The 27,587-nt window shown below is 61.1% G+C and overlaps 1 long non-coding RNA gene across 2 annotated transcripts in view; it reads left to right on the plus strand.

Moving 5' to 3' along the window:
* Positions 1-21,760: 21,760 nt before the first annotated feature.
* The window catches only part of LOC138805356 (uncharacterized), a 13,640-nt gene continuing 7,813 nt past the window's right edge, over positions 21,761-27,587 (plus strand). Inside the window, exons 1-2 of one of the 2 annotated variants that reach the window (XR_011365503.1) lie at positions 21,761-21,837; positions 27,489-27,554. This is a non-coding gene — a long non-coding RNA (uncharacterized lncRNA). Of the gene's footprint in view, positions 21,838-23,953; positions 24,107-27,488; positions 27,555-27,587 lie in introns of those variants that run through there. The other variant, XR_011365502.1, reaches the window with a different exon arrangement.

Raw genomic sequence — 27,587 nt, forward strand, 5'->3', positions numbered from 1 at the left:
TTTGGATTTGCTTTGCTTTGTTTTCCCTATTGACTCCACCAAAAACTGTTCTGATGAGACACTCTGTGATTTAAATCCTACCTCGCCCCTGAGAAAGCGGGGACCCTGCAGAATTGCCCTTGAAGTGGGGGAAAGGGGACAGGGGAGGGGAAGGGATCAGAAGGAGCCATGGGAAGATGCAGGAAGGGACAGAGGTGACAAGGCTGTACTTCCGGCTGCAGAGGCCTCTGCTGCCACTAGTTGGCGCCCCGTAGCAACAACAGGCCTACTCAGCCGGACGGACGCAGCATTCACAGTGTGTTTTGGGCTTCAGGGGCTCAGCCTTTCTCCAGGAAGTGCTTGGCATCCGGGTGCTGCCTTTGGCCTTTTTTGAAGAGCAGTTTCTCCACTGTGGTTTGCAGGGTGGGGCGTGGAGAAAAGCCACCTTGAGAAGGGAAAGCCGACAGTGGCTGTACTGTGTGAATGAGGTCTAGGGCAGGTGTCTCTGCTGCTCTGGAACTTACTGGCTGCTACAAAATAATCCAAACAAACCATAAACTTGTGTGACACGTTTGTCCCGCAGATAATCAGTATTTCCGTCTGCTGTGTTTTCCTTTCTGGGTGGGACTGGGAAGTGTTAACTGGACACACCCCAGGGGGCAGTTCTTCTACTAATCACACCTGGGCTCTCCTTTGGCAAATGTCCTGGATCTCTAGGGAAACTGAGGCAGGGATGTGCACTAAACAGGCAAGTTTCCTTCCCTTTTAAGGGATGCAGGGCCACAGCCAGCCTCTCAGACAAACTGGCATGTTGTGAGGCCCAAGCCACGGACGGAGAAGCCACTTGCTGAATCCAATGCGCTCTGGAGGGTTTACTCAAACCCACGCCTGCCTGTGTGTTCCCTGGGCTTGAGGTAGAGTCTGGATGTGTTCTCAGATTCCAAAGCCTCCTGTCAGGAGATGCAAGCCTATGGCTGGAGCTGGGGACTAGGCCCTTCCCCCAGCCTCCACTTCTGTCCTCCAAACAGTGCCCCCCCCCACATTCCCCCTTCTCCTGCATCTACACCTTTAAGAACTCTGCCTAAGGGGAAAACCACTGGCTAGGCCCAAAGATTTAGCTGCAAGGATGCTTATTATAAAGTTGCCACGCCCCCAAACTAGAAACTAACCTTATTGCGCCGTGGTGGGGCCTTAAAGACAAGGCTGTCCTTCCAGACTTGACAGCCCCTTCTCTACTTCAGGAGTGTTTGTGTGCAATCCTGTCATCACCTGCAACTTTTTTTTTTTTTTTTTTTGGTTGGTCATGGGGCTTGAACTCTGGGCCTGGGTACTGTCCCTGAGTTCTTCAGCTCAAGATGGGCACTCAAGCACTTGAGCCACAGCGCCACTTTCAGTTTTCTGGTGGCTAATTGGAGATAAGTGTCTGGGCTGGCTTTGAACCACAATCCTCCTATCTCAGCCTCCTGAGCAGCTAGGATGACAGGCGTGAGCCATCGGCGCCCGGCTCCACCTACCACTTGCTTTCTGCACTTGGGATCAGATTCTGTAGGTGGCAACAGGATGCTCATGGGGGTACAGGCCACTGAAATCCTTCTTTTGCCTCTGACCTCTTCCAGGCAGCTGGGGCCTGACTTGGGTGGCGAGTTCCCAGAAACAGGCCTGGCGTGATGCCCTGGGGGACAGACCAAGAGCCATCCTGCCCAGCCGAGCCTGGCATCAGGGTGGCAGGTGAAGAGCTGCTGCCCCTGCCCTGCCCCTGTCCACACCAGGCCCTCCGGAGCCCTCAACCCTCCGCAGGGCTGAGGACCTGCCTTCATCCAGGAATGTGTCTGAGAGGTCACGGCCTCCCGTCCTGCGTGCTTTGACCCTGGCTCCTGTCCGCCCTCTGCCCTACAGTACCTGTGGCTCTTACAAGGTCCCCAAGGGGTGTACTTCAATGAAGAAAACCTGGGCTAAACAGCTCTGCGGGCCTAGCTGGCCACAGGGGGGAGGGGAGATGTATTCTGGACAGAGTAAAATGGAGCCGGTGGTGGCTTCTGCCCACTCCCCTTTAGTTTTGCCTGGAGTTTCTGGCCCTATCCACACAGTGAAGCTCAGCTCAGTGGGGGTGGGGACAGGCTCTGGTTCCAGACCCTTCCAGGAGCGCCGCACGAATGACAGGAAGAGCAGCCTGCGTGGGTCTGATTATTCCAGAACAGAGCCCACACAGGACGCTGCCACTGCCGGCCACCTGAGCCCTCTCGCGTCAGGACAAAGCTGAGGTCTCTGCGTGGCGCGGTGGCGCAGGGACTCGGGGCTGGCACAGAGGAGCTGCGCACGTCATGGCAGCTCGGGAGTGGGGCCGGGAACACGTCTGCGTGGCTGACACCTGCCAGCTCTCCATCCACGCTCCTCCCTCGGGTTCCCGGCCCACACAGCCCGGGTCAGCACAGCCCGGCTCAGCTGTGAGCCCCTTGGTAATGGGATATGTAAATGTGTGACTGTTTGCCTGCCCGGATGGCAGATCTATTCTCCAGGCAAAGCAATTTACAGCAAAATATGCTGTAAATATTTGTTCAGCCCAGGAAAATGACTTTAATTGCATAATTAAGCTCGTTGTAGACTGCATGGGGACGGAGCGAGGGGTGGGGTGGGAGGGAGGGCGGGAGCTCACAGCTGTCCCGTGGAGTTTATTGACAGCTCCACAGAGCGCTGGTAACTTGGAGGACAGACAGCACAGCGCGGATGAAGGAGGGAGGGGAGGGGTGGAGCGGTCCCCAGCCTCTGACAGATGGCCAAGGGATGTGAAGAAGCTCCAGGCAGGACCGAGGGCTGGCTTCCATGTGCCTCCTGTTCATCTGCTTTCTGTGGACAACGCTAACCTGAGCAAGTGACCCGCTTGCTTCACCGGAAAAATATCAACACCGTTGAAAAGAATTTACTTAGGGATTAAAGAATAAAAGGAAGACATCATGGCAGCCACATCCCTCGTTCTTTGCCAAAGCAACCCCTCGGGCACTGCCTGAGCCACAGTGGCCACCGCAAGCTCTGCTGGGATGGATTTCAGTCACATGTCCAGGCTGGCAGTGTGGAGACATAGAACACAAGCCTGGATGGGGGGGGGGGAGGGAAGGGTCCTAAGGAAGGTCCAAAACAGAGGCCCCACCCCTTTTGGGGGTGATGGAAACAGCCCCAGAGTGAGGTCATGGTAACGTTTCTGTGCGTTTATAAAACACCACGGAACTGTGCGTTTTTAATGGGTGAGTTTATGATACGGAAATCATCGTTTTATAAAGTTGTTTATAAAATCCAAGAGAAACCAAAGTTCGTTTAACTTGCTTGGCATGGTGAGCTGGAGGCCAGTGTGCACCTGCAGGAAGGGAGCGCCCCCACCCCAAGACCCCCCCACGCCAGTTTCTCCTGGAGGGAATCCTGGGGGTTCCAAGAAGATGAACTCATCCAGGGCCCAAGGTCAAGGTCGCTGCCTGCTGGACCTGGGCCTCCAGAGCCCATTGTGAGCCCCTAAGTCATTGCTCCAATACCCAGAGGAGAGGCAGAGCCTGGGAAGGTCCGGTGTCCAGCCGGGCGCTGGTGGCTCATGCCTGCGATCCTAGCTCCTCCGGAGGCTGAGATGGGAGCCTTGAAGTTAGAAGCCAACTGCAAGCAGGAAAGTGTGTGAGACGCTTATCTCCAATGAATCAGCAAAATGTCCGAAGGAGAGGCGTGGCTCAAATGGTAGAACACTAGCTTTTGAGAGACAAAAGCTAAGGAAGAGTGCTCAGGCCTTGAGTTCAAGCCCCAGTACTGGTACGTGTGTGTGTGTGTGTGTACACGCATGCATGCACGCACACGTGGGCACGCATGCACACACACACACACACACACACACACACACACACACACACACACAAAGTCACTTGGCCAGCTGGTGTTAGAGCTTCTGGGACACACTGGCCTTGAGCCATGACCGTGACCCCAGCTGGGCGCCCGCTTGGCGGACATCTGCTGCCAGCCTCCGGAGTGGGACAACTTTCAGGGCTGGGCCTTCACCCTGGGCATCCTCACCGAGCCTGGCCTGACAGGCCATTCTCTGCCAAGGCTCTAGGTCCAGATGAGTGGACAGAGGCCTGGACTAGCCCTGGGGACCGGTCTGGTCCAGTTGGAGCCGCCGGGGCTGAAACTAGCCGTGGGATTTGACCCTGCCCCGGTCCTGTGGGTTAATAGAACACTCTGCTCTTGGAGGTGACTCAGGTCTAGCCTCGGTGGGTGCGGGGCTGGGGCTGTCTGAAATGTTGGCAAGGGCTCCATCCCTGTTAAGGATGGAGGTGCGGAACTGGGGTCCTATGGCAGCGCTCCCGCTTTGTGAAGAGGAGCTTAGGGCCATTAGCTGATAGGAGATGAAATCTACATTTTGAATTAACTCGGATCATCAGAATGCTTCTTTCCGACCCAGGGAAATTAAACACCAAGTTGGAGGGAGCTGTGGGCAGGACAGGCGAGGGCTCAGCCAAGCATGCCAGATTGGCTTTTGCTTCTTTCTTTCTGCTGTAGGCAAAGGGGATGGGAGGACACGGCCGCAAAGTCAGCTGGGATGGAAAGAGAGGTGGGGAGCTCAGATACTTGGACTGTTCTGTTTCCTTAGGCAAAAACACAATAAATCTGCGTGGCAGAATTAAATTCAGATCTGTCCGATTTCCTCCACCGCACCCTCCTCTAATAATGGTTATTTATTGAGCACTTATTATGTGCCTGTCACTTAGCTAAGCACTTTATAGATAAGGCAGAAGTGCATTTGTCTTCTCAGTCTATCCTCCCCCGCTCTCTGTCCTGCGAGGGTGGTGGGGAGGGAGGGACAGTGTCTTAGGAACAGCACTGAGCTTTGTTGGCAAGTTTGATTTCTCTTTAGCTGTAACTCCAGGGAAGCCAAGCCCCCTAAGGGGTCCTGGAACAGTGCAGTGGGTTCTGCTCCCCTATCCCAGGGTCTAGAACTCTCTGGAGGGCACATGTCCTCTCCCGACTGCCCCATGAGCATTCCAAGTGCAGAGAGACCTGTGGGTTGGGACAGGGGCTCAGGGGAAATGGGTGGAGGCTTGGCTCTTCCTCTAGCATCTGAGCAAGTCTGTGGTCAACCCCTCTGGAGATTTCCCTTCCTGGAGAGGGGAGGATCAAGGAGTGGGGAGATGGATGGATGGATGAATGGATGGACAGATGGATAAACAGATGAGTGGATGGACAGAAGGATGGATGGATAGATGGATAAATGTATGGATAGATGTATGGATAGATGGACAGATGGATGGGTGGATGGACAGATAGAGGGATGATGAATGGATGGATGGATGGACAGACAAATGGACTGATGGCAGATGGATGGATGAGATGGGTAGGTGGATAGATGGATGATGGATGGATGGATGGGCAGATGGGTAAATAGATGGGTAGATGTATGGATGCATAGGTGGGTGGGTGGGTGGATGTATAGGTGGGGGGATGGATGAGTGCATGCATGCATGGATGGATGGATAGATGGATGGATGGGCAGATGGGTAGATAGATGGATAGATGGATGGATGTATAGGTGGATGGATGCATGGATGGATAGATGGATGGATGGATAGGTGTATGGATGTATGGGTGGGTGGATGGATATATAGATGGGTAGGCGGATGAGTGGACAGATGAAATGGATGGATCCATCCATCTTCATACTCATCTTCCTCGATGCCCTAACAGACCTGCTATGTCCCTTGATCCCCTAACAACTCCTCAGAGTCGAGAACTCACTCCCCTGGGCCTTCCTGACTGTTGACACATGGACTCTTGGGATCTGGCTCTTGTCAAGTTGTCCTGATGGGTCTGCTGCCATTCCTCCCCCTCCCTCTACCCTCTCCACACACACACAGCTGCCCCCACCTCACACCCTACAGCAAGTGCCTTCTATTCGCAGGGTGGTCCCAGCAGAAGGGATGTGTCCCCTGGGGCCCCCCAAGTGTGGGTGGCAGTCTCTGCATGCGGTGTGGAACAAGGTTGTTGACAGCAGGGGCATCTATTCCCATTGCTAAAGGCAGGAGAAGGAGCTCTGCAAAGCGCAGTGTCTGTGTTGTCCCCATCTGGCCTGTGTCTCTGCAGTGGCAGAGGTCCAAGATCAATCCATCACTTTCCAATGAATAGTTATTGAACGTCCTCTGGCTGCTGGCACTCAGAGCCAGCCTGAGCGCTGAGATGAGCTGACCAGAACTGTCTTTCCTAATAAATGGGTCCCGCAGGAGGCTCTGTCCTTCTCCCAGGGTCACTGAAAACTTCAAGCTGAAAGTTATCAAGAGCAATGTTTCCTGTATGCAAGGATTCATTGTTTCTCTTTCTGCCACATCCACAATCCCCGGATGGTCAGCGACCCTGGTCCCTATTCATCTACGATCCATTCTCTCATCCATCTATTCACCCATCCACCCTCTCATCCACCCTCCTTTCTACCCTCCCATCCATCCTTCTGTCTATCCATCATCTATCCACCCTCCCATCCACCTTCCTGTCTATCCTCCGATCCATCCATCCACCCATCCATCCATACACCCTCCCATCTATCCTCCCATCCATCCATCCATACATACATACACCCACCCACCCATCCATCTACCTACCTACCCACCCACCCACCCATCCATCCACCCATCCATCTACTCATCCACCCATCCATCCACTCATCCACCCACTCACCCACCCATCCATCCACCTATCCATCCATCCACTCATCCATCCACCATCCACTCACCCATCCATCCACTCATCCATCCACTCATCCACCCACTCATCCATCCATCCATCCATCCACTCATCCATCCATCCATCCATCCACCCTCCCACCCATCCATCCATCCACCCACCCATCCATCCACCCATCCATCCACTCATCCACCCACTCATCCATCCATCCATCCACCCATTCATCCATACATCCATCCATTCACCCTCCCACCCATCCATCCATCCACCCACCCATCCATCCACCCATCCATCCATCCACTCACCCATCCATCCACTCATCCATCCATCCACTCACCCATCCATCCACCCATCCATCCATCCATCCACCCATCCATCCATCCACCCATCCATCCATCCACCCATTCACTCACCCATCCATCCACCCATCCATCCATCCATCCACCCATCCATCCATCCACCCATCCATCCATCCACCCATTCATCCACCCACCCATCCATCCACTCATCCATCCACCTATCCATCCACTCATCCACCCACTCATCCATCCTCCCATTCATCCACTCATCCACCCACTCTTCCATCCATCCATCCATCCATCCACCCACCCACCCACCCACCCATCCACCCATACATCCACCCATCCACCCACTCATCCACCCACCTATGGATCCATCCACTCATCCATCCACCCATCCATCCACTCATCCACCCACCCATCCATCCATCCATCTACTCACCCATCCATCCATCCATCCATCCACTCACCCATCCATCCATCCATCCATCCATCCACTCACCCATCCGCCCACTCATCCACCCACCCACCCATCCATCCATCCACTCATCCACCTGTCCATCCACTCATCCACCCACTCACCCACCCATCCATCCACTTATCCATCCACCCATCCATCCATCTATCCATCCATCCATCCATCCATCCATCCATCCATCCATCCATCCATCCATCCATCCATCTTTCTATCCATTGGTTCCAGCCTATTCTCCTCTTATTTACCCGTATTTACACCCACCAGCCATCTATGCCTTAGATACTCACATCCCCCTGTACTTTTATCACCACGAGTCTCTACTGTCTCTCACCTGTTTTACACATGCTCAACCAATTGTGAACCTGGCACACACCCTTATCTCACCAAGAACTGGCCCAGCCTGACTCTCCTATTTGTCCTCAGGACACCTGATGCCACTAAGGGACAGCGCAGGTCACCGGGGCCCTGGGGACCATACGGGAAACTCCTCCAAGGAAACAGGATGACTAGAGAGGGAAGTAGAGGAGTTGCAGGTTGGTACAGAGTGGAAAGGAGGCCAGGGTGGATCGTAGATCCCGGTAGAGTGTGGCTTGGAATGGAGGAGGGGGAGAGAAGGAGGTGCCGTGTACAGGGCTGAATTCTGGATGGATGTGTGGTTTGACTTGGTCAAGTCATTGTGGGGCACATTCGAAGGGCCTTGCCACTAGCTAGGCAGATCATGAAGTAATGGAGCTGGGACTGAGGTGTTAGGAAGGGGGAGATAAGTTTGTGGAGAGGGGAGGAAAGGGGCCTTCTCTTAGACAAGAGTTCCTGCGTCCCTTGTGGCTTTGGAGAGGCCACTGGGCCTGTCTTCTCCGGCTGGGGAGAGGGGACTGCAGTTGCTGCCGCTGCCACCTGGCTGTCCCTGAGCTCCATCACAGACTCTTGCTGGAACTCAACCACCAGTGAACTCAACCGGAAGCAGGAAGCTGGAAGCCAGGCTGTTGTCCCTGAGTGTGACTAATGCTTTGGAGCAGGCAGAGCCTCTCCCTGGTCATTTCATAATGGCCTTTTTGGAACAAAGGGGCAGAGGAAACGAAACAAGCTCCCCAGGCCTCGCCCCTGGGAGGGGAGGGCGCCGCGCTGTGCTGGGACGGGTCCAGGAGTAAACGCTGACCTGCAGCTAGGCAGAAAAATTTTTGTTCCCCATCTGAAAAGTTCCAAGTTAATTTTCAGGGGGGAAATGGGATGAGAAATGGCTTTTAGAACTCAGAGGGCTCCTATGTTTAAAAACTTGGTTGCCAGGGAAACTCTTCCTCCAGTTCTTCCTTGCCATCACGTTATAAATTAAACCCTCACCACAGGGCAATTAGAGTCATTGGTGGAACCGTGGTGGGGGGCGGCGGCGTGGGCAGCTGGGGAGGCAGGCGCCCCTCAGCCAGGAAGCCGGGCTGCTTCCACCTGGGGGGGCTTGAGGACCCTCTGGAGGGGAGCCAAGCCACAAACAGCTGTGTGCTTCGCTGCGTGAAAGGCCAGGATGCTGCTGAGAGGCAGTGGTAAATGTCACGCGGCTGCAGTCGGAGAACAGCAGATTGTGAAGGCTGCGGTGCTCGGCCCCCTGAGGCCCGGCTAATGTATGTGGTGTCAGGCAGGAGCGGAAGCCATTGTTATCTGCCACCCTGAGGAAAGAGGCAATTTAGCATTTAGCTTGTGGTCCCAGACATCCTGCATTCCACCTGTCCATTCACCCTCTCTCCATCTGTTCATTCATCTAATTGTCTAAGTGGACATCTATCTGCCCACCATCTATTCTCCACTAAGCCAGCCAGGCCACCGATTCATCTAGCCATCCGTCTGTTTATGTGGTCATCAAACTTCCCTTTCATACCTTTACATGTACACACACACACACACACACACACACACACACACAGAGCTGGGTGGACAGACATACATGCACACAAATGGACAGATGTTTGAATGCCCAGTGAGAAAGATGGAGGAATGGATAGAGATGAGTGGACAGATAGCTGATGAGTACTGGTCTCTCTCCATCCCCCCGCTTACCTCCATTTACCTTCTAGAAATCTCTATGCATCCATCCATCCTTCAGTCATCCTATCATCTATCCATCCATTCACTTATCTATCATCCATCCATTTATCCACCTAGCCACTTATCAACCATCAATCAATCCTCCATTATGCATCCATTCATCTACCTACCTACCCATCCATCCATTTACCAATTTATTCAGTCCGCCATCCATCCAGCCTTCCATGCATCCTTCTACCCATCCACCTACCCATCACCATCCATTCACCCACCCTTGCATCCATTCATCCATCCACCCATTCATTCATCTACCCATCCACCCATTTATCCATCCATCCATCCACTCGTCCACCCATCCATCTATCCATCCATCCATCCATCCATCCATCCATCTACCCACCCATCCATCCATCATCCATCCATCTACCCATCCACCCATCCATCCACTCATCCATCCATCTACCCACCCACCCACCCACCCACCCATCCATCCATCCATCCATCCATCCATCCATCCATCCATCCACCCATCCATCCATCTACCCATTCACCCATCCATCCACTCATCCATCCATCTACCCATCCACCCATCTATCCATCCATCCATCCATCCATCCATCCATCCATCCATCAGCACAGAGCACTACTAAGACATGGAGACATCTTGTATGCTGTTGTTTTTTCTTTTCCCCTCATGATCACTTGAGTGTTTTATCTTTCTCTATACACAAGGTCATAGAAGTACTCCGGTAGCACCGTGACTTTCCGTATCATCATTTTATTTGTTGGTGATTTGTTCCTAGGAGCATGGCTTGAGGGTAGATGGAGACGGAGCTTGTGGATGAACTGCACGCAAGGACACCAGTGCCCACCCCGGGGGCCTGCGGCTCCCAGCTGCCCCGGCTTTGACCTCCTGCCCCAGGGCAGCTGGCCCAGCCCAGTCCAGCCAGCTCTGGTTCTCCCGTCACCCAGGGTAAACATGGCCAGCGTGGTCAACAGCTGGTGAAAGTTCACGGTCAGGGGCCTCTTTCCAGAAGCCTGGACCTCATTCGTTCCCGTGAGCTTTGACCCTGTTCAGGAAATGCACACCCGCCATAGTCCCTCCCCCAGCGTGCTCGCTTGCCCGGCCGTGTGCAGAGTGGGCAGGAGGCTGGTGCTTCGCCTGGCCTCAGGGCTGCCTGCTGAGCTCCCCAGGCGCCTCTCCACTGTGGGCCTAGGCCACAGCCCAGCCGGGCCCGGCCCACTACCTCCATTGTTCAGAGGAGGAGACAGAGGCTGAGCTGGTCCTCAAGTGAGGCTGCTAGCTCCAGAGGGTCTCAAACCCTCGGCACTCAGTGGGCGAGGCAGAGGGCAAGGGGCCTGAACACACTATCCTCAGCCTCTTATGAGCTGTGCCGCCTGACTGAATAACTTAACCTCTCTGTGCCTCAATTTCCTCTTCTGAGCAAGATGCTCACAGGGCATGGGGTTGGGAGGGGTTCAAAGAAGGTTGGCTCTCAGCCAGTGGTCATGCTGGACATGGCGGCCTGCGCTCTGCAAGGAGCATAGCCACACCCTGCAGGAGGCTGGGGAGCTGGAGGGAGGATCCCTGGAAGGGCACCATGGAGGCTGGCGGCGGTTGCACTGTGGGCTGCTGCCGTCCTGGGGGTTGCCCCCGGGGGGGGGGGAAGGGGGACTGGAGGCGCAGAGCTGGGGAGAGGAGGGCAGCGTGCCCATCCTCCTGACCAGGGCCCCCGGTGTCCTGCTGAACAGACACACTGAGCGCAGTGCCCAGCCAAGGCCACGGGGTCGCTGAGACAGTCTCCGATCCTCGCACATCTGAGTCGGAGGAGCTGCGCCCTGCCCTGGACTCCACGGCCAGTAAGGCCGGTGGGCGCCCAAAGTGGTAGCAGCCCCCACCCCGGCTTTTCCACAGCAGGTTCCTGAGTGGAGGGTTGCGGGGAGGGGGCTTACAAGACACATGGAGCTGCTTCTCTGAACCCCCAGCTGAAGCCTGGAACATCTGGGTGGACCCCATGACTCTCCCCCCCCCCCCCCCCCCCCCCCCCCGGCAAGCACTCCCTGGGCAGCGGGCTGTATCTGGCTCTCTCCCACAGCTCCTCGCCAAGCCCCCCGCCCCCCTGCATTGATGAGAAGCAAGGGGGGCCTTTCCAAGCCCCTCCCAGTGCAGAGACAAACGGTACGGGGTGGGGGGCTCAGAGCCCACCTGGGCAAACAGCCACAGGTGTGCACCCTCTGTCCGGGGCGGGGTGTGTGTGTGGGGAAACTGAGGCAGCAGCCGGGAACGGCAGCTGGGGGGAGTCTGGAGTTGTCTGGAGTTGGAGAGAGTCATCCAAGGTCGCGGAGCGGCGGTGAGACAACAATGTTCCTCCTGCGCGTGGCGGGGGTGGCGGCGGCGGCTCTTTAATTCCAGAGTGGCTGGCGGAGGGACGCGGCGGGGAGATGGATGGCCGCCGCAGGGCCGGGTGGGCGGATTCATGAAGCTGCGGCAGCAGCCGGCGATCAGATAAATATTCAAGATGCGGCTCCAGCCGCTCCCCAGCGACGCGGAGGAGATGGATGGGCGGCGGGCGGGGGAGCGCGCGTGGCCTCAGAGGCCCTCGCTCTGCTCAGAACTTTTCCTTCTGACGCCAGCACACTTGGGCAAACTTGGGCAAAACGGGGGGACGGCAGCCCCCAGACCTTCCTGGCAGACAGAGCCTTTCTGAGACTGTGTTTACAAGCAGAAAGCACACAGGCCTAAGGGGAGGAGAAGAGCTTGATACCTTTGTGGTACAGGTCTAGAACATTCTACCATCACCCACAAAACCCCTGTGTCTGCCCCTGTTGTGCCCCCCCCATCCCTGCCCCTAGTCCAGGCAAACACGGATCTTTCTCCCTCTGGAAACATTGGGCTTCCATGATCTCACGGTGGACCTGGCCGGTGCCCGTGTGCCTCAGTTTCCCCCAGAGGCCAAGCGAGGCTGGTCCCCATCCCCATTCCTCTCCCCCCGGAAGTGCTTATCTCCTGCTTCCCGTGCCCCCCGGGCTGTGTCTGGTCCTGCCTGTTTGTGGAACCCCCACACTGGTTTTTCTGGAACTTTCTCTGTGAAGAACTGTTGGGGGTCAGGGATAGACATGAGATGGGCAGAGTCTGGGTCTCCACGTCTGCCCTACAGCCACGGCCGGGGTCTGGATGCTTCCCTCACACCTTCACCTGCATGTGGTCAGGCAGCGCGTATGCTGAGCGAGCAAGCGCAGGGTCTCCTTTGGGGGACCCCCCACCCCAGCGTAACTCACAAAGCCTCCTCCGGGCCTGGAGGAGGGCAGCCCCCACTTCATCCTCCTCTCGCTCCTTTCTGAGGCTGAGCTTGAGCCGAGTACCTAAGAACTACCACTCCAATGGGGCTGGCAGCTGGCTCTGGGTGGCTGAGGCCGAGACGCCAATGTGGCCTCTCCTGGCTGCTACCCCTGCTCCCCTCCCCAGGCCAATGCCCAGTGGCCGTGATGCCAACATCCCACCAGCAAGCCCTGTTCTGACCCAGACCCGGAGGTCAGCTCCCACCCCAGGGCCTTTGCACAGCCTGCTCCTTCAACCTGGACCTCATCTATGGGTAAATTCGTCCATTGCCTTTGGGAGTCTGGTGCTTGAAGGGGCGGTCACGCGGCACCATGACGAGCCTCAACCTATGCATGGAGAACCCAAGACTCATGGAGGTCCTGACACTGACCAGACACACAGCACACTTCCGAGGTGGGAAGAGACTCAACCTGTCCAGTGAGGAGGCTCCTGGTGTGGGCAGAGGCAAGGGGACCTGCAGTCCTCCCTTGGGGACAGGTCCTCCAGCCGGACAGCAGGGGGGCACTGGCCTCCCTTGCTCCGGCTCCCCCCAACCCCGACCCCCACCGTGAGTTTATCCCCTGAGCCTGGGCCCCTGCTTCCCAGGACCAGCCTGGGGCACATCCGGTGTCCTGTCAGTGTGAGACACCCCACATCGCCAGCCCCCCAAGAGCCCTCTCACCTCCCCAGGGGCCAAGCCAGAGCCACCCACAGGACCTACCTGTCCCCCTCCCAGGACCGACCAGGGGGCTACAGAGGGAGACGCGCCCCCCGCCAGGCTGGTCTGAGCTGAGAAAGCCCACAGCCCCTGTGCCCGCAGAGAGGAGGACATGGGCCCGGGGTCGCCCCTCGGGGTCCCGCTAGGAGCCCCCAGACCAGCTCTCCCGGAGCTGTCACCTCAGATGCCCTCTCCCCCGTGGAGTTAAACTTTCTTGTCCCAGACTTCTGAAGTCGGCTCGAGCAGCTTAGCAACACAGGCACGTCCCGGGCAGACGCCTGCGTCACCGAGCGGGGGCTGCGCATTGATTGGGTGGGCCGGCCAAGCGGGGGCTGCTGATTGGGTGGGCCGGCCAAGCGGGGGCTGCTGATTGGGTGGGCCGGCCAAGCGGGGGCTGCTGATTGGGTGGGCTCTGCCGCAGAGCTGCCCGGCGGGCCGCGCGGGGGAAAACAGCATAATGTATTCCTGTCTGCGGCTCCCAGCAGAAGCTCATTTCGCGTCCTGTGTTTCCATTTCCTGAAGATTAATAAGGGCGGAGGGGCACGCAGGCTTTGAGCCGAATATTTATTTAGTCAATATACACATCCATTTAGCAAATTAGAGATTGCAAGCCATTTCTAAGCGGGGCTGTAAAAATAATAGCTGTACTTGAAACTTGCAATGGGTTTTCGGGGGTCAGAGGGCAGCCGGGACGAGCCTGCGCTCCGCCAGCGCCCAGCCCCTCCCGGCGCCGCCCCCTCCCAGCCACCCTGGAGTTTGCTGAGGGAGCTGGGTCCCGTTACCCAGGGCACCCCACAGGGCTGGGGGCGCTGGGACCCAGCAGGGGAGGGGAGGGAGGAGGGGGCGCTGGGACCCAGCAGGGGAGGGGAGGGAGGAGGGGGCGCTGGGACCCAGCAGGGGAGGGGAGGGAGGAGGGGGCGCTGGGACCCAGCAGGGGAGGGGAGGGGAGGAGGGGGCGCTGGGACCCAGCAGGGGAGGGGAGGGGAGGAGGGGGCGCTGGGACCCAGCAGGGGAGGGAGGAGGGGGCGCTGGGACCCAGCAGGGGAGGGGAGGGGAGGAGGGGGCGCTGGGACCCAGCAGGGGAGGGGAAGGGGAGGAGGGGGCGCTGGGACCCAGCAGGGGAGGGAGGAGGGGGCGCTGGGACCCAGCAGGGGAGAGAAGGAGGGGGCGCTGGGACCCAGCAGGGGAGGGGAGGGGAGGAGGGGGCGCTGGGACCCAGCAGGGGAGGGGAGGGAGGAGGGGGCGCTGGGGTGTGGCCTCCATGGGCCTGTGGTCCCCTGGTCTCTGCAGGGGGCTGGCGGGGGTGGCTGGCGCTTCCCCATGGAGACCCCACACCTCCCCTTCCAGGGAGCTCAGCCGTCCGCATGGCTCAGGGAGCCGCAGCGGGCAGCTGTGGCTGGGCTGGAATGAAAGCCATGCTAGGCCTGGGCAGCTCAGAGGCCGGAGGCCTCTTCAAGGGCCTGTGCGGTGCCCCGCCCCAGGGCCAGGCCCCCCCCTCCCAGCGCCACCCTGTTCTCCCACAACCTTCCCGTGTTCTCTGTGGACCCCAGACTCTCCCCAGGAATGAGGGTGCCCTGAAGGCAGAGCTCCCCAAGCTGGCTCCCTGCTGCCCCCCAGTCCCTGGCTCCTAGCAGTTGAATCCAAGAAGAGAAACAAGGTCACCAAGTCAGAGCTGCCCATGCCCCATAACACACTGTCCTCCTATTCCTCACCCAAGAAGCCCCAAATCTGGGGTACATGGATATGTGACCAAATGCTGGTCGGTGGGATGTAAGAGAAAGTCATTCACATATGACATCTTCCAGGAAGTGTCTTGACCTTTTCTTCCTCCTAAAGACTGGAATGATGGCTGGAGCATAAGCAGCCATGTTGGGCTATAAAGTTAATGATAAGCATGAGGAGCAACAAGGGAGAAGGGACCTGGGGTTTAGTGATTCCTAGATGGTGTTACTGACCCTGAGCTACCTTCCTCTGGGCTTTTATTGCCTAGTGGTGAAATCGTATTTGACACAATAAAGCTATGCTAGTATGCTTTATTTAACTGGCTCTCTTTCTCTCCTGTGCTGCACCAAATCCAAAACCACGTTCAAGGCCTCTAGGAGGGCAGGCTGGAAGAGGAGCGGCTGTGGATTTTCCCCAGACCCTCCCCACCCATGGTGCTGAGGGAGCCTTCAGCCCGGGCTCCCACCAGCACCGGGGTCCAGTCACCCGTCCCGAGAGCTCAGACTATCCCGGCTCACACACTTTGTGATGGGCGGAGGGGCCACGGGCCGGGACGGGGGGGGGGCGGAGGGGCCACGGGCCAGGACGGGGGGGGGGCAGAGGGGCCACGGGCCAGGACGGGGGGGGGCGGAGGGGCCACGGGCCGGGACGGGGGGGGGGGCGGAGGGGCCATGGGGCCGGGACGGGGGCGGAGGGGCCACAGGCCGGGACGGGGGGGGGGGCGGAGGGGCCATGGGGCCGGGACGGGGGGGGCAGAGGGGCCACGGGCCGGGACGGGGGGGGCAGAGGGGCCACGGGCCGGGACGGGGGGGGGCGGAGGGGCCACGGGCTGGGACGGGGTGAGATTGTCCTCGCTCAGCTGGGCACTTCCACCCCGCCCCGCCACCCTCCAGCTGGCAAGGCCCCCGCTGTGCCAGTGCCTGGGAGGCGGAAGTGGGGCTCAGAGACGCCAGGCAGGGCAGGACTGGGGGCCTGAGAGCGCTGAGGGGGGAGCTAGCTGGGAGAGGGGCGGGCCCCCAGCAGGGAGGTGTGTGTAGGGGAGGTGTGTGTGTAGGGCAGGTGTGTGCAGGGGAGGTGTGTGTGTAGGGGAGCTGTGTGTGTAGGGGAGGTGTGTGTAGGGGAGGTGTGTGTGTAGGGCAGGTGTGTGCAGGGGAGGTGTGTGTGTAGGGGAGCTGTGTGTGTAGGGGAGGTGTGTGTAGGGGAGGTGTGTGTGTAGGGCAGGTGTGTGCAGGGGAGGTGTGTGTGTAGGGGAGCTGTGTGTGCAGGGGAGGTGTGTGTGTAGGGGAGCTGTGTGTGTAGGGGAGGTGTGTGTGTAGGGGAGGCGTGTGTGTAGGGGAGGTGTGTGTAGGGGAGGTGTGTGTGTAGGGGTGTGTGTGTGTAGGGGAGGTGTGTGTAGGGGTGTGTGTGTAGGGGAGGTGTGTGTGTAGGGGAGGTGTGTGTGTAGGGGAGGTGTGTGTAGGGGAGGTGTGTGTGTAGGGGGTGTGTGTGTAGGGGTGTGTGTGTGTAGGGGAGGTGTGTGCAGGGGAGGTGTGTGTGCAGGGGAGGTGTGTGTGTAGGGGAGGTGTATGTGCAGGGGAGGTGTGTGTAGGGGAGGTGTGTGTGCAGGAGAGGTGTGTGTGCAGGGGAGGTGCGTGCAGGGGAGGTGTGTGTAGGGGAGGTGTGTGTGTAGGGGAGGTGTGTGTAGGGGAGGTGTATGTGTAGGGGAGGTGTGTGTGTAGGGGGTGTGTGTGTAGGGGAGGTGTGTGTAGGGGAGGTGTATGTGTAGGGGAGGTGTGTGTGTAGGGGAGGTGTGTGTGTAGGGGAGGTGTGTGTGTAGGGGAGGTGTGTGTGTAGGGGAGCTGTGTGTGTAGAGGTGGTGTGTGTAGGGGAGGTGTGTGTAGGGGAGGTGTGTGTAGGGGAGGTGTGTGTAGGGGAGGTGTGTGTAGGGGAGGTGTGTGTAGGGGGAGGTGTGTGTAGGGGAGGTGTGTGTAGGGGAGGTGTATGTGTAGGGGAGGTGTGTGTGTAGGGGGTGTGTGTGTAGGGGAGGTGTGTGCAGGGGAGGTGTGTGTAGGGGAGGTGTGTGTGTAGGGGGTGTGTGTGTAGGGGAGGTGTGTGTAGGGGGAGGTGTGTGTGCAGGGGAGGTGTGTGTGTAGGGGAGGCGTGTGTAGGGGAGGCGTGTGTAGGGGAGGTGTGTGTAGGGGAAGCGTGTGTAGGGGAGGTGTGTGTAGGGGAGGTGTGTGTAGGGGTGTGTGTGTGTAGGGGAGGTGTGTGTAGGGGAGGTGTGTGTAGGTGGAGGTGTGTGCAGGGGAGGTGTGTGCAGGGGAGGTGTGTGTAGGGGAGGTGTATGTAGGGGTGTGTGTGTAGGGGAGGTGTGTGTAGGGGAGGTGTGTGTGCAGGGGAGGTGTGTGTGTAGGGGAGGTGTGTGTAGGGGAGGTGTGTGTGTAGGGGAGGTGTGTGTAGGGGTGTGTGTGTGTAGGGGAGGTGTGTGTAGGGGAGGTGTGTGTAGTGAAGGTGTGTGTAGGGGAGGTGTGTGTGTAGGGGAGGCGTGTGTAGGGGAGGCGTGTGTGTAGGGGAGGTGTGTGTGTAGGGGAGGTGTGTGTGTAGGGGAGGTGTGTGTAGGGGAGGTGTGTGTGTAGGGGTGTGTGTGTGTAGGGGAGGTGTGTGTAGGGGTGTGTGTGTAGGGGAGGTGTGTGTGTAGGGGAGGTGTGTGTGTAGGGGAGGTGTGTGTGTAGGGGAGGTGTGTGTAGGGGAGGTGTGTGTAGGGGAGGTGTGTGTAGGGGAGGTGTGTGTGTAGGGGTGTGTGTGTGTAGGGGAGGTGTGTGTAGGGGTGTGTGTGTAGGGGAGGTGTGTGTGTAGGGGAGGTGTGTGTGTAGGGGAGGTGTGTGTGTAGGGGAGGTGTGTGTGTAGGGGAGGTGTGTGTAGGGGAGGTGTGTGTAGGGGAGGTGTGTGTAGGGGAGGTGTGTGTGTAGGGGTGTGTGTGTGTAGGGGAGGTGTGTGTAGGGGAGGTGTGTGTGTAGGGGAGGTGTGTGTGTAGGGGAGGTGTGTGTGTAGGGGAGGTGTGTGTGTAGGGGAGGTGTGTGTGTAGGGGAGGTGTGTGTGTAGGGGAGGTGCGTGCAGGGGAGGTGTGTGTGCAGGGGGAGGTGTGTGTGTAGGGGAGGTGTGTGTAGGGGAGGCGTGTGTAGGGGAGGTGTGTGTAGGGGAGGTGTGTGTGTAGGGGGTGTGTGTGTAGGGGAGGCGTGTGTAGGGGAGGTGTGTGTGTAGGGGGTGTGTGTGTAGGGGAGGTGTGTGCAGGGGAGGTGTGTGTGTAGGGGAGGTGTGTGTAGGGGAGGTGTGTGTGTAGGGGAGGTGTGTGTAGGGGAGGTGTGTGTAGGGGAGGTGTGTGTGCAGGAGAGGTGTGTGTGCAGGGGAGGTGCGTGCAGGGGAGGTGTGTGTAGGGGAGGTGTGTGTGTAGGGGAGGTGTGTGTGCAGGGGAGGTGTGTGCAGGGGAGGTGCGTGCAGGGGAGGTGTGTGTAGGGGAGGTGTGTGTGTAGGGGAGGTGTGTGTAGGGGAGGTGTGTGTGTAGGGGAGGTGTGTGTGTAGGGGAGGTGTGTGTGTAGGGGAGGTGTGTGTAGGGGAGGTGTGTGTAGGGGAGGTGTGTGTAGGGGAGGTGTGTGTAGGGGGAGGTGTGTGTGTAGGGGAGGTGTGTAGGGGAGGTGTGTGTAGGGGAGGTGTGTGTAGGGGAGGTGTGTGTGTAGGGGAGGTGTGTGTGTAGGGGTGTGTGTGTAGGGGAGGTGTGTGTGCAGGGGAGGTGTGTGTAGGGGAGGTGTGTGTAGGGGAGGTGTGTGTGTAGAGGTGTGTGCAGGGGAGGTGTGTGTGCAGGGGAGGTGTGTGTAGGGGAGGTGTGTGTGTAGGGGTGTGTGCAGGGGAGGTGTGTGCAGGGGAGGTGTGTGTGTAGGGGAGGTGTGTGTGTAGGGGAGGTGTGTGTGTAGGGGTGTGTGCAGGGGAGGTGTGTGCAGGGGGAGGTGTGTGTGTAGGGGTGTGTGCAGGGGAGGTGTGTGTAGGGGAGGTGTGTGTAGGGGAGGTGTGTGTGTAGGGGAGGTGTGTGTGTAGGGGGAGGTGTGTTCAGGGGAGGTGTGTGCAGGGGGAGGTGTGTGTGTAGGGGAGGTGTGTGTGTAGGGGAGGTGTGTGTAGGGGAGGTGTGTGTAGGGGAGGTGTGTGTAGGGGAGGTGTGTGTAGGGGGAGGTGTGTGTGTAGGGGAGGTGTGTAGGGGAGGTGTGTGTAGGGGAGGTGTGTGTAGGGGAGGTGTGTGTGTAGGGGAGGTGTGTGTGTAGGGGTGTGTGTGTAGGGGAGGTGTGTGTGCAGGGGAGGTGTGTGTAGGGGAGGTGTGTGTAGGGGAGGTGTGTGTGTAGAGGTGTGTGCAGGGGAGGTGTGTGTGCAGGGGAGGTGTGTGTAGGGGAGGTGTGTGTGTAGGGGTGTGTGCAGGGGAGGTGTGTGCAGGGGAGGTGTGTGTAGGGGAGGTGTGTGTGTAGGGGTGTGTGTAGGGGAGGTGTGTGTAGGGGAGGTGTGTGTAGGGGGAGGTGTGTGTGTAGGGGAGGTGTGTGTGTAGGGGAGGTGTGTGTGTAGGGGAGGTGCGTGCAGGGGAGGTGTGTGTGTAGGGGAGGTGTGTGCAGGGGAGGTGTGTGTGCAGGGGAGGTGTGTGTGCAGGGGAGGTGTGTGTGCAGGGGAGGTGTGTGCAGGGGAGGTGTGTGTGTAGGGGAGGTGTGTGCAGGGGAGGCGTGTGTAGGGGAGGTGCGTGCAGGGGAGGCGGGTGCAGGGGAGGTGTGTGTAGGGGAGGTGTGTGTGTAGGGGAGGTGTATGTGCAGGGGAGGTGCGTGCAGGGGAGGCGCGTGCAGGGGAGGCGGGTGCAGGGGAGGCGGGTGCAGGGGAGGTGCGTGCAGGGGAGGTGCATGCAGGGGAGGTGCGTGCAGGGGAGGTGCGTGCAGGGGAGGTGCGTGCAGGGGAGGTGCGTGCAGGGGAGGTGCGTGCAGGGGAGGTGTGTGTGCAGGGGAGGCAGGTGCAGGGGAGGCGGGTGCAGGGGAGGCGGGTGCAGGGGAGGCGGGTGCAGGGGAGGCGGGTGCAGGGGAGGTGCGTGCAGGGGAGGTGCGTGCAGGGGAGGTGCGTGCAGGGGAGGTGCGTGCAGGGGAGGTGCGTGCAGGGGAGGTGCGTGCAGGGGAGGCGGGTGCAGGGGAGGTGCGTGCAGGGGAGGTGCGTGCAGGGGAGGTGCGTGCAGGGGAGGTGCGTGCAGGGGAGGTGCGTGCAGGGGAGGTGCGTGCAGGGGAGGTGTGTGTGCAGGGGAGGCAGGTGCAGGGGAGGCGGGTGCAGGGGAGGCGGGTGCAGGGGAGGCGGGTGCAGGGGAGGCGGGTGCAGGGGAGGTGCGTGCAGGGGAGGTGTGTGCAGGGGAGGTGCGTGCAGGGGAGGTGCGTGCAGGGGAGGTGCGTGCAGGGGAGGTGTGTGCAGGGGAGGTGGGTGCAGGGGAGGCGGGTGCAGGGGAGGCGGGTGCAGGGGAGGCGGGTGCAGGGGAGGTGTGTGCAGGGGAGGTGTGTGCAGGGGAGGTGTGTGCAGGGGAGGTGTATGTGCAGGGGAGGTGCGTGCAGGGGAGGTGGGTGCAGGGGAGGTGGGTGCAGGGGAGGCGGGTGCAGGGGCCTGGGGCCTGCGTTGTGGCTGGGGATGTGCTCAGGGCCGCAGGCCGGGGCTCCCTGTGGGGACGCCGAGGCCTGTGTGAGGCGGGTGAGGCGGTGGCAGGGGGGACGCCGGGTGGGTGGGGGGCGCCACTGTGGGAGCTGGAGGGACGCCCCGCCCCGTCCACCCCTGCTCTGTCTGGCTCCCAGGGGAGGTGACCTGAGCCATGGGCGCTGATCTGAGTCCCGGAGGGGACTGGAGCTGCTCCCAGACGCCCGGGGTCCCCTGCTCTGCTTCTGGGTCCCCGAATGTGGGGCACAGGTTCGCCCGTCTGCCCGACAGCGCCACCCTGCTTCCGGTGCCCAGGGCTGAAATCAGCTGGGGGGGGCAGAGCTAAGCCAGGGTCTGAGGGGCACTGGGTGACAGTCGGGGTCACCCTGAGCAGCCTGGCTGCGAAGTTGGTTCTGGGTCGGGTCTGACGGCCGGGGAGGGCTTGGACAGCCGGCCCTGCCCAGGGCTGTACAGCGGGGGACCCCATCATCTCAGGGCATTGGGGGGCACGTGGCCAGCTGCCCCCAGCAAGCCTGCCGCTGCAGTTCCTGCTTCTGCCACAAGAGGGCTCTGGGACAGCGCCTGGATGGGCAGGAGGGGGGGAGCTGCGGGGGGGGCTGGGGGGGGGAGAGGGGGGCATCCGGGCGGCTGGAGGGTCGGACTCGGGATACAGAGGGGGCCGGGCACACAGATGTGGGGTGGTGGCGATTTAAGGTGACGTCACGGCAGAACTTGAGTTCTTGTCTTCCACCACCGGCGTGGGGCGCTCGGGGGGTGTGGGGTGAAGGGCGGGCTCACCGACGGAGGGCTGACACCTGTCACTTCTGGGCTGACCTCTCTCCAGGCCCTGAACTTTCCAGAAGCCACGCTGCCTCTGGAGCCCTCCCCGGGAGGACGAATCCCACGGCCAGATTCTCAGGTAGGGGACGTCCCTTTCTTTGGGTGGTGCTGGGGTTTGGCCGCAGGCAGGCGCTCCACCGCTTGAGCCACGTCCCCAGGCCCCACACAGGATCGCGTTCAGGAAGCCTGCTGTGATGCTTTCCTTCCGGGTGGCTCGGGAGCCATTTTCCTGGCTGTCGGCCGGGGCAGGTGGCGGTGCCAGGGGGAGGCCCAGGCCTGGCAGAAGCTTCGAGCAAAGTCAGCGTGCGGGAAAGGCACAGCGGGCAGAGGGCCTCGTGGGCGGCGGGGCGCGCGGGGGCTGAGGTGGGGATGGGGGGGCGCCCAGCCCTGGGCCAGGTCAGGCGGACCCGTGCGCCCCGACAGTGGGATGAACGGTAACAGGAAGGGAGAGCCCCACCCACGGGGCAGGTTTTTCTGGAAGGAGGGGCTTTCTTGGTGCCTCTCTCCCGGCGGGTTCATCTGAGCGGCTTTCCTGTGTCAGGCCGTGGCCCCTCATGTCCCCACGCCAGCGCTGGAATCACAGGAGGCCAGAGCGGGCGGCAGGCTGGATTAGAACACCTTCTTCCCCGGGGGTGGCTCCAGGGCCGTACCAGTGAACACAGCTGGAGGGAAACTGAGGCTGGAGGGCACAGGGGTCGAGTGGGAGTGAGCGACGCCCCCCCCCCCCCGTGTGCTGGCCCCGCGCCCCCGGGCAAACCCGCAGCGCCCACGGCCGCAGGAGCAAGACCGAGGGCCGCCCGGCCACCTGCGGGGGGCTGGGGCAGGGAACCCCACGACCCGAGCCAGAGGCCCGCTGGGCAGCGCGGGGAGAGAGGGAGGAGGGGCTGGAATTAGCAGAGTGTCCGTCCTCAACCACCGTGCATGCGTCCTGACAGCTCCCTTCCCCACGGCTGAGGGTACTGCACCCCCCCCGTTGTCGGCGGTACCCCACCACGTGCAGTGCCTGGGCCGGGGCTGCGCTGGGGGGCGGGCATCGCCCATGGGCGGCCGGTGGAGAGCGGGGTGTCACTGTGTGCCCGGGGTCACCGTGATGGTGGCGTCCCGTGGACTCTGCTCTCCTCAGGCGGCTCACCAGGCCGCGCCTCTCCCCACGTCTTCTGTCTTCATTTAGAGACAAGGACTCCCTCTAGCCCAGGCTGGCCTCGAACTCGCGACCCTCCTGCCTCTCTCTCTCCAGGGCTGGGGATGAGGCGCAGCCGCACAGGCCCAGCCTCGGTTTCTCTATCCAGAAGCCCGCACTGGCTGCGAGGCTCTCCACCCGCCCAGAGCCAGAGCCTCTGCCATGGAAGTTTCTAGCAGGTGATCCAGCCACGGCCGGCCCCATGAATCATTGCTCGGACTTTGAGGTCAGAATTTCCAGGCCAGGGAGGGCAGGGGTTAGCACAACAGTGGGGCGTGAACCCGCGCGGGGTCCCAGTGCCCGGGTCCGGGAAGGATGGGGGAGGGGCGCTGCAGGCCTCTGGCCAGCCCCGACACGGCCTGCCCCACACTGGGTGAGAAGAGGCCACGGAACCGCGCGCTGGGCCGCCCAGTGCGTCCTGGGCCCCGGGGTGCTGCTGTCCCCCATAACTTCTGCCCAGTGTCACCCGTGGGGCACATTGGGGGTCTGGGCCATGGGAGGCCGTGGGGTTGTGGGGTGGGGGAGGACCGGCCACTGGGCAGGAGGGGCCGCTCGGGGCCTTGCGGGGGCTTCGGAGAGAAGTGGGGGGCTTGGCTGACATGTGAGGAGCCAGGAGGAGGCAAACCCGAGTTTCCAGAGCTCTGATGGTGTCTCCCCAGGGGGCTTTCCCAGGACAGAGCGGGGTTGGGGGGACAGGGGCAGGGCCTGGGGCACTGGAACTGCCCCCCTGTGGGGCTCTCCCCTGCTCTCGGGGTGTCAGGGGCCTGGTCCTGCGTGGCTGGGCTCCCTGGAGCGCCGTCTAAACTCACAGGGCCATGGAAGGCGGGTGCTGGGCCCCGGGCTTCCCGGGGCTGGGACAGAGGAGTCGAGGGAGGGCGGAAGGGTTTGGGCCAGATCTTGGCTGTCAGCAGGGAAAAGGTCGCTCAGGAAGGAGGGGTCCCCCGCCCAGCCTGTGAGCCTGGCCCGAGGCAGGGCCTCCTGGAAGATTGAGGCTGCCCCCAGCCGGAACCAGCCGGAAACCAGCGCCTCACACAGCGGCTCCACGGGGGCTGCACGTGGACGGAGCCGGCCCCTGCGCTCCCCCAGCCCAGCGCAGAGTCCCCCCCCCCCCCCCCAGTCCCCAGCAGTGTCAGGACTCGCGCCCGGGTGGAGGCTCGAAGTCCGCAGGGTGAGTTCCGCATGAGGGGCCTGGAGGCTGGGCGTGGGGGTCACAGAGTCTCCCCTCACCCTGGGGTCACCATGACCCCAGGGAGCCCTGGGTGTGTGTGGCGGCTATGCCTCCGGCCGCCACGGGCGAGGCCTGGTCTGACTGGGTCAGAGGCGAGGCCAGGGTCCTGCGGGCCCAGGAGCGGGGCCGGGGCTGCCCTGTGAGCTCAGGTGAGCGGAGCCGCCCTGAGTGCAGCTCCAGCCCCTGCACGGGGCCGTGCGGCCGGGGGGGGGGGGGGGCAGAGCCAGGGGCAGACAGGCGAGGCCCGGCCTCCCGGGGAGGCCTTCGAGGCTCGGGGCCTCCGTCTTCGCTCGGCCTCTCGCCTCCTTTGCACCAGACCCTGGAGCATCCTCTGCTCAGCGCTGTGGGCAGGCCGGGGGCTGTAGGGCCCCAGCCACATGCGGCCCCACGAGATGCTACCAGCAGGAAACCGGCCCAGGAGCGCGCGCTCTGGTCTGGGGCCACACGGCCCAGGGGAGGCATCTCTGGGGCCAGGAGGGCAGTCATGGGGTCTCCTTGACCCTGCAGGGTGGTGCCCACGAAGATCAAAGTCAGCGCTGCTTCTTCCCTGGCTTTGGCCTGGGCCAGCATCCGTCCAGTCACAAGCAGATGCTGGTTCTGGGGCCCGAAGCTGGCCAGGACCGGGCCGGTCCCACACGGCTGCCCGTGTGAGCCCCCCCGTCCCCCCATGGCCTCCAGCTGAGCACAAGAGCCCAGCAAAGCTCAGAGCAGAGATCAGAGCTGACCAGAAAGAAGCCAGGCAGCGGGCTCCCGGGTGGGGTTTCGGTGGGGCCCTGTACCAGAGTCAATGTCGGAGTTGAGACGAGTCCGCCCTCAGGGAGCAAAGGCCAGGGGGCAACCAAGGGGCATCCTGGACCTGTCTTTGGTCCTGGGCACGAAGGAGGGACCCCCCCCCCCCCGCCATGGGGCCAGGCCGGCAGTCCTCATCCTGACCCCACCCCACTGCACGTGAGTGGCCTAGAAGCTTTCATTCATTCCACAGAGGGAGCCCGATGTGGGGTCCAGGGTCCCCAGAGTGAAGCCCTCAGGAACTGGTCCTTCCTGGGCTCCGGGACTGGTCCCGGGGGCCACAGCGGGTCATTTTCAAGTTGGAGCTGTCTTCAAAACAAGAGCAGGGGCGCCACCTGGTGGCCAGAGCTTCGGCCACAGCCACCTCGGCCCAGGCCCACCAAGTCCAGGCCCCAGGGGACAGCCCGCCCGGGGGGACCAGGCTCTCCGGGGGACACTGTCCTGTCACTGGGCCAGCGGTTAGATTGCTTCGTCTACAGGAGGCCCAAAGACACCCCTGCTGGGATTTCACCTCCAGTGCCAGCCTCTGCCACACCTGCTGATTTCCTTCTAGACTTTTCTCCACACACCCAGACACTTTAATTTAAAAAGTGATTCATGCCCCCACAGAGACTAGAAGCCGGCGGGCTGGCTCCCACACTCGCCCCCCCTCCCTGTGGGTCTTCCACAGCACGGTGGAGCAAGGGTCCTGTGGTGGGTAGTGAAGGCCACTGGACCGCCCCTCCCCTCCCCACCCCCTCTTCCCCACCTCCCCCCACCCAAAAAGCCTCCAGAGTTTCCCTTCCCTTTTGTCTCCCTGGGGAAGACAGGAACTTCCAGTGTCTTGTGGGAAGTGGGGCAGGGATCTGCCACCCTTGGGGACAGACAGGCCACCCTTGGGGAGGGCCCGCCCACCTCCTGGGCTCCCCGGTGGGGGGCGCAGAAGAGGCCTGGGAGGGCTGAGCTGATGCTCAGAGGAAAATCGGGGTGTCCCCAGAGTCGGGGAGCAGCAAGGCTCCTGGGATGTGGGGTGGGGGCTCTGGGATGGGCAGCACGGAGGGTTGGGGCTGGGGACCCCAGAGGGGTCTTCTTTACACGAGAAACTGAGGCGCAGAGACCAGGACCTGCCTGAGAGCACGGGACTCCCAGATGGCCGGGCTGAACTCCGACCTCAGCATAACTAACCTGGTTCCCTGGGGTCTACCTGGTCAGATCTGGGGGTATCTCTGTGTGCGAGTGGCTGTGGAGCGCCGTCTGTGGTCTGCCCACAGAGGGCTGCTGTCACTCCGTGTGTCCTTGGGTGTCCTCTGGGGGCCTACGTGGGCTGTGTGACTTCTATCAGGCAGCTAAACCTCTCTGTGCTTCCCTTTCCCCATGGCAGGAAGTGGTCAAGCTCCTTCCCCACGGAGGCCTTGGGACGGCAGAAAGGACGGCCCTGTAGGAAGGGCAGAGGGGCACGCTGGGGTGTCCCCGAGGGTGCTGGGCTGGCGTCCGTGCCCTGGCCTTGGGGCGCTGTCACTGCCTGCGGGGGGAAATGTGTGCCCAGTGGCACGTGCCCGCACGGGGTCTTGCTGGGACTGGGGGTTTGGGCCCCTTCCCGCCTGCAGGTTCCCAGGCCGGTCCGGGACGCTGCCCTCGGTGGTCAGCAGAGGGCGCTCGGCTCAAGGCAGAGCCAGCCCTGGTCCCTTCCCCAGACCAGGCAGTGCTGTCCCCCTGGAGGCCGGCAGGTGGCGCTGGCCGCCAGCCTCTGCCTGGCATCCCCGGGGCTGCAGGACACTCAGGCCCGGGGCCGGCAGCGCCTCCCGACGGGCTCCAGGCTCCAGAGACAGAGACGGGGTCCGGGGTCCACCCTTTTGGGGCTGGGCCTCCAGTACAGGTGCCAGCCCTTCATCTCTCCATAGCCCAAGGCTGCTGCCGCCGCCGCCGTGCTTCGGGCTTCCCAATTCTTGGGGGCTGCCTGCTTCTGGGGGGCTTCCTGTGAAGTGCTGGTCCCTTGGGGACAGAGGCAGGGCTGCCCCAGGCCTCGGTGTCCCCGCAGCAGGCCCAGAGCTGCTGGGGCGGCCGTGGGGCCCCAGGACAAGGAGGTGCAGGCCGGGGTTCAGCACCAGGACCTTGCAGCCTCTCTTCTGGACTCAGGCTGGGCACTCTGTTCTCTGTCCACTTACACAGTGACCCCGGCATCTGAGCCCTGCTTTCTAACGTCAGGACTGGCCCCACATGGGTCGCAGTTGGTCTCCAACTGGACCAACACTGGGGAGGCTTAGAAGGGGCTTTTGTCTTCTGTGGGGATGTGAGGGCTGGAGCCCCAGCTGCCACTTTGTAGCCATAGGGAGTTTCCGTGGCCGATTTTGTGATAAGTCAAACCTAGAGATGAGAGAGATCCCTGACCTCACTGTCCTGTTGCTGGATAAAGCCTTTCCTGAAGTCCATGGGTCCACAGGAGAATGAAAAGGGAGGGAGAGAAGGAGGGAGGGAGGGAGGGAGGAAGGAAGGAAGGAAGGAAAAGAAAATCAACACACACCCAAATGGCAGCATTTTGTTTTCTTCTTTTCAGTCTGAAGTGCCAACAGCTTTCTGAGATTCCGCCTACAGAGGTAAACAGAGGTAACCGGGCTGAAAGGTAACTTCAGTGTTTCCTTGCCACCCGGCCTGG

Source organism: Dipodomys merriami, unplaced genomic scaffold (assembly GCF_024711535.1).
Source record: "Dipodomys merriami isolate MVZ:Mamm:240054 unplaced genomic scaffold, mDipMer1.0.p SCAF_39, whole genome shotgun sequence".
NCBI classification, from domain to species: domain Eukaryota; kingdom Metazoa; phylum Chordata; class Mammalia; order Rodentia; family Heteromyidae; genus Dipodomys; species Dipodomys merriami.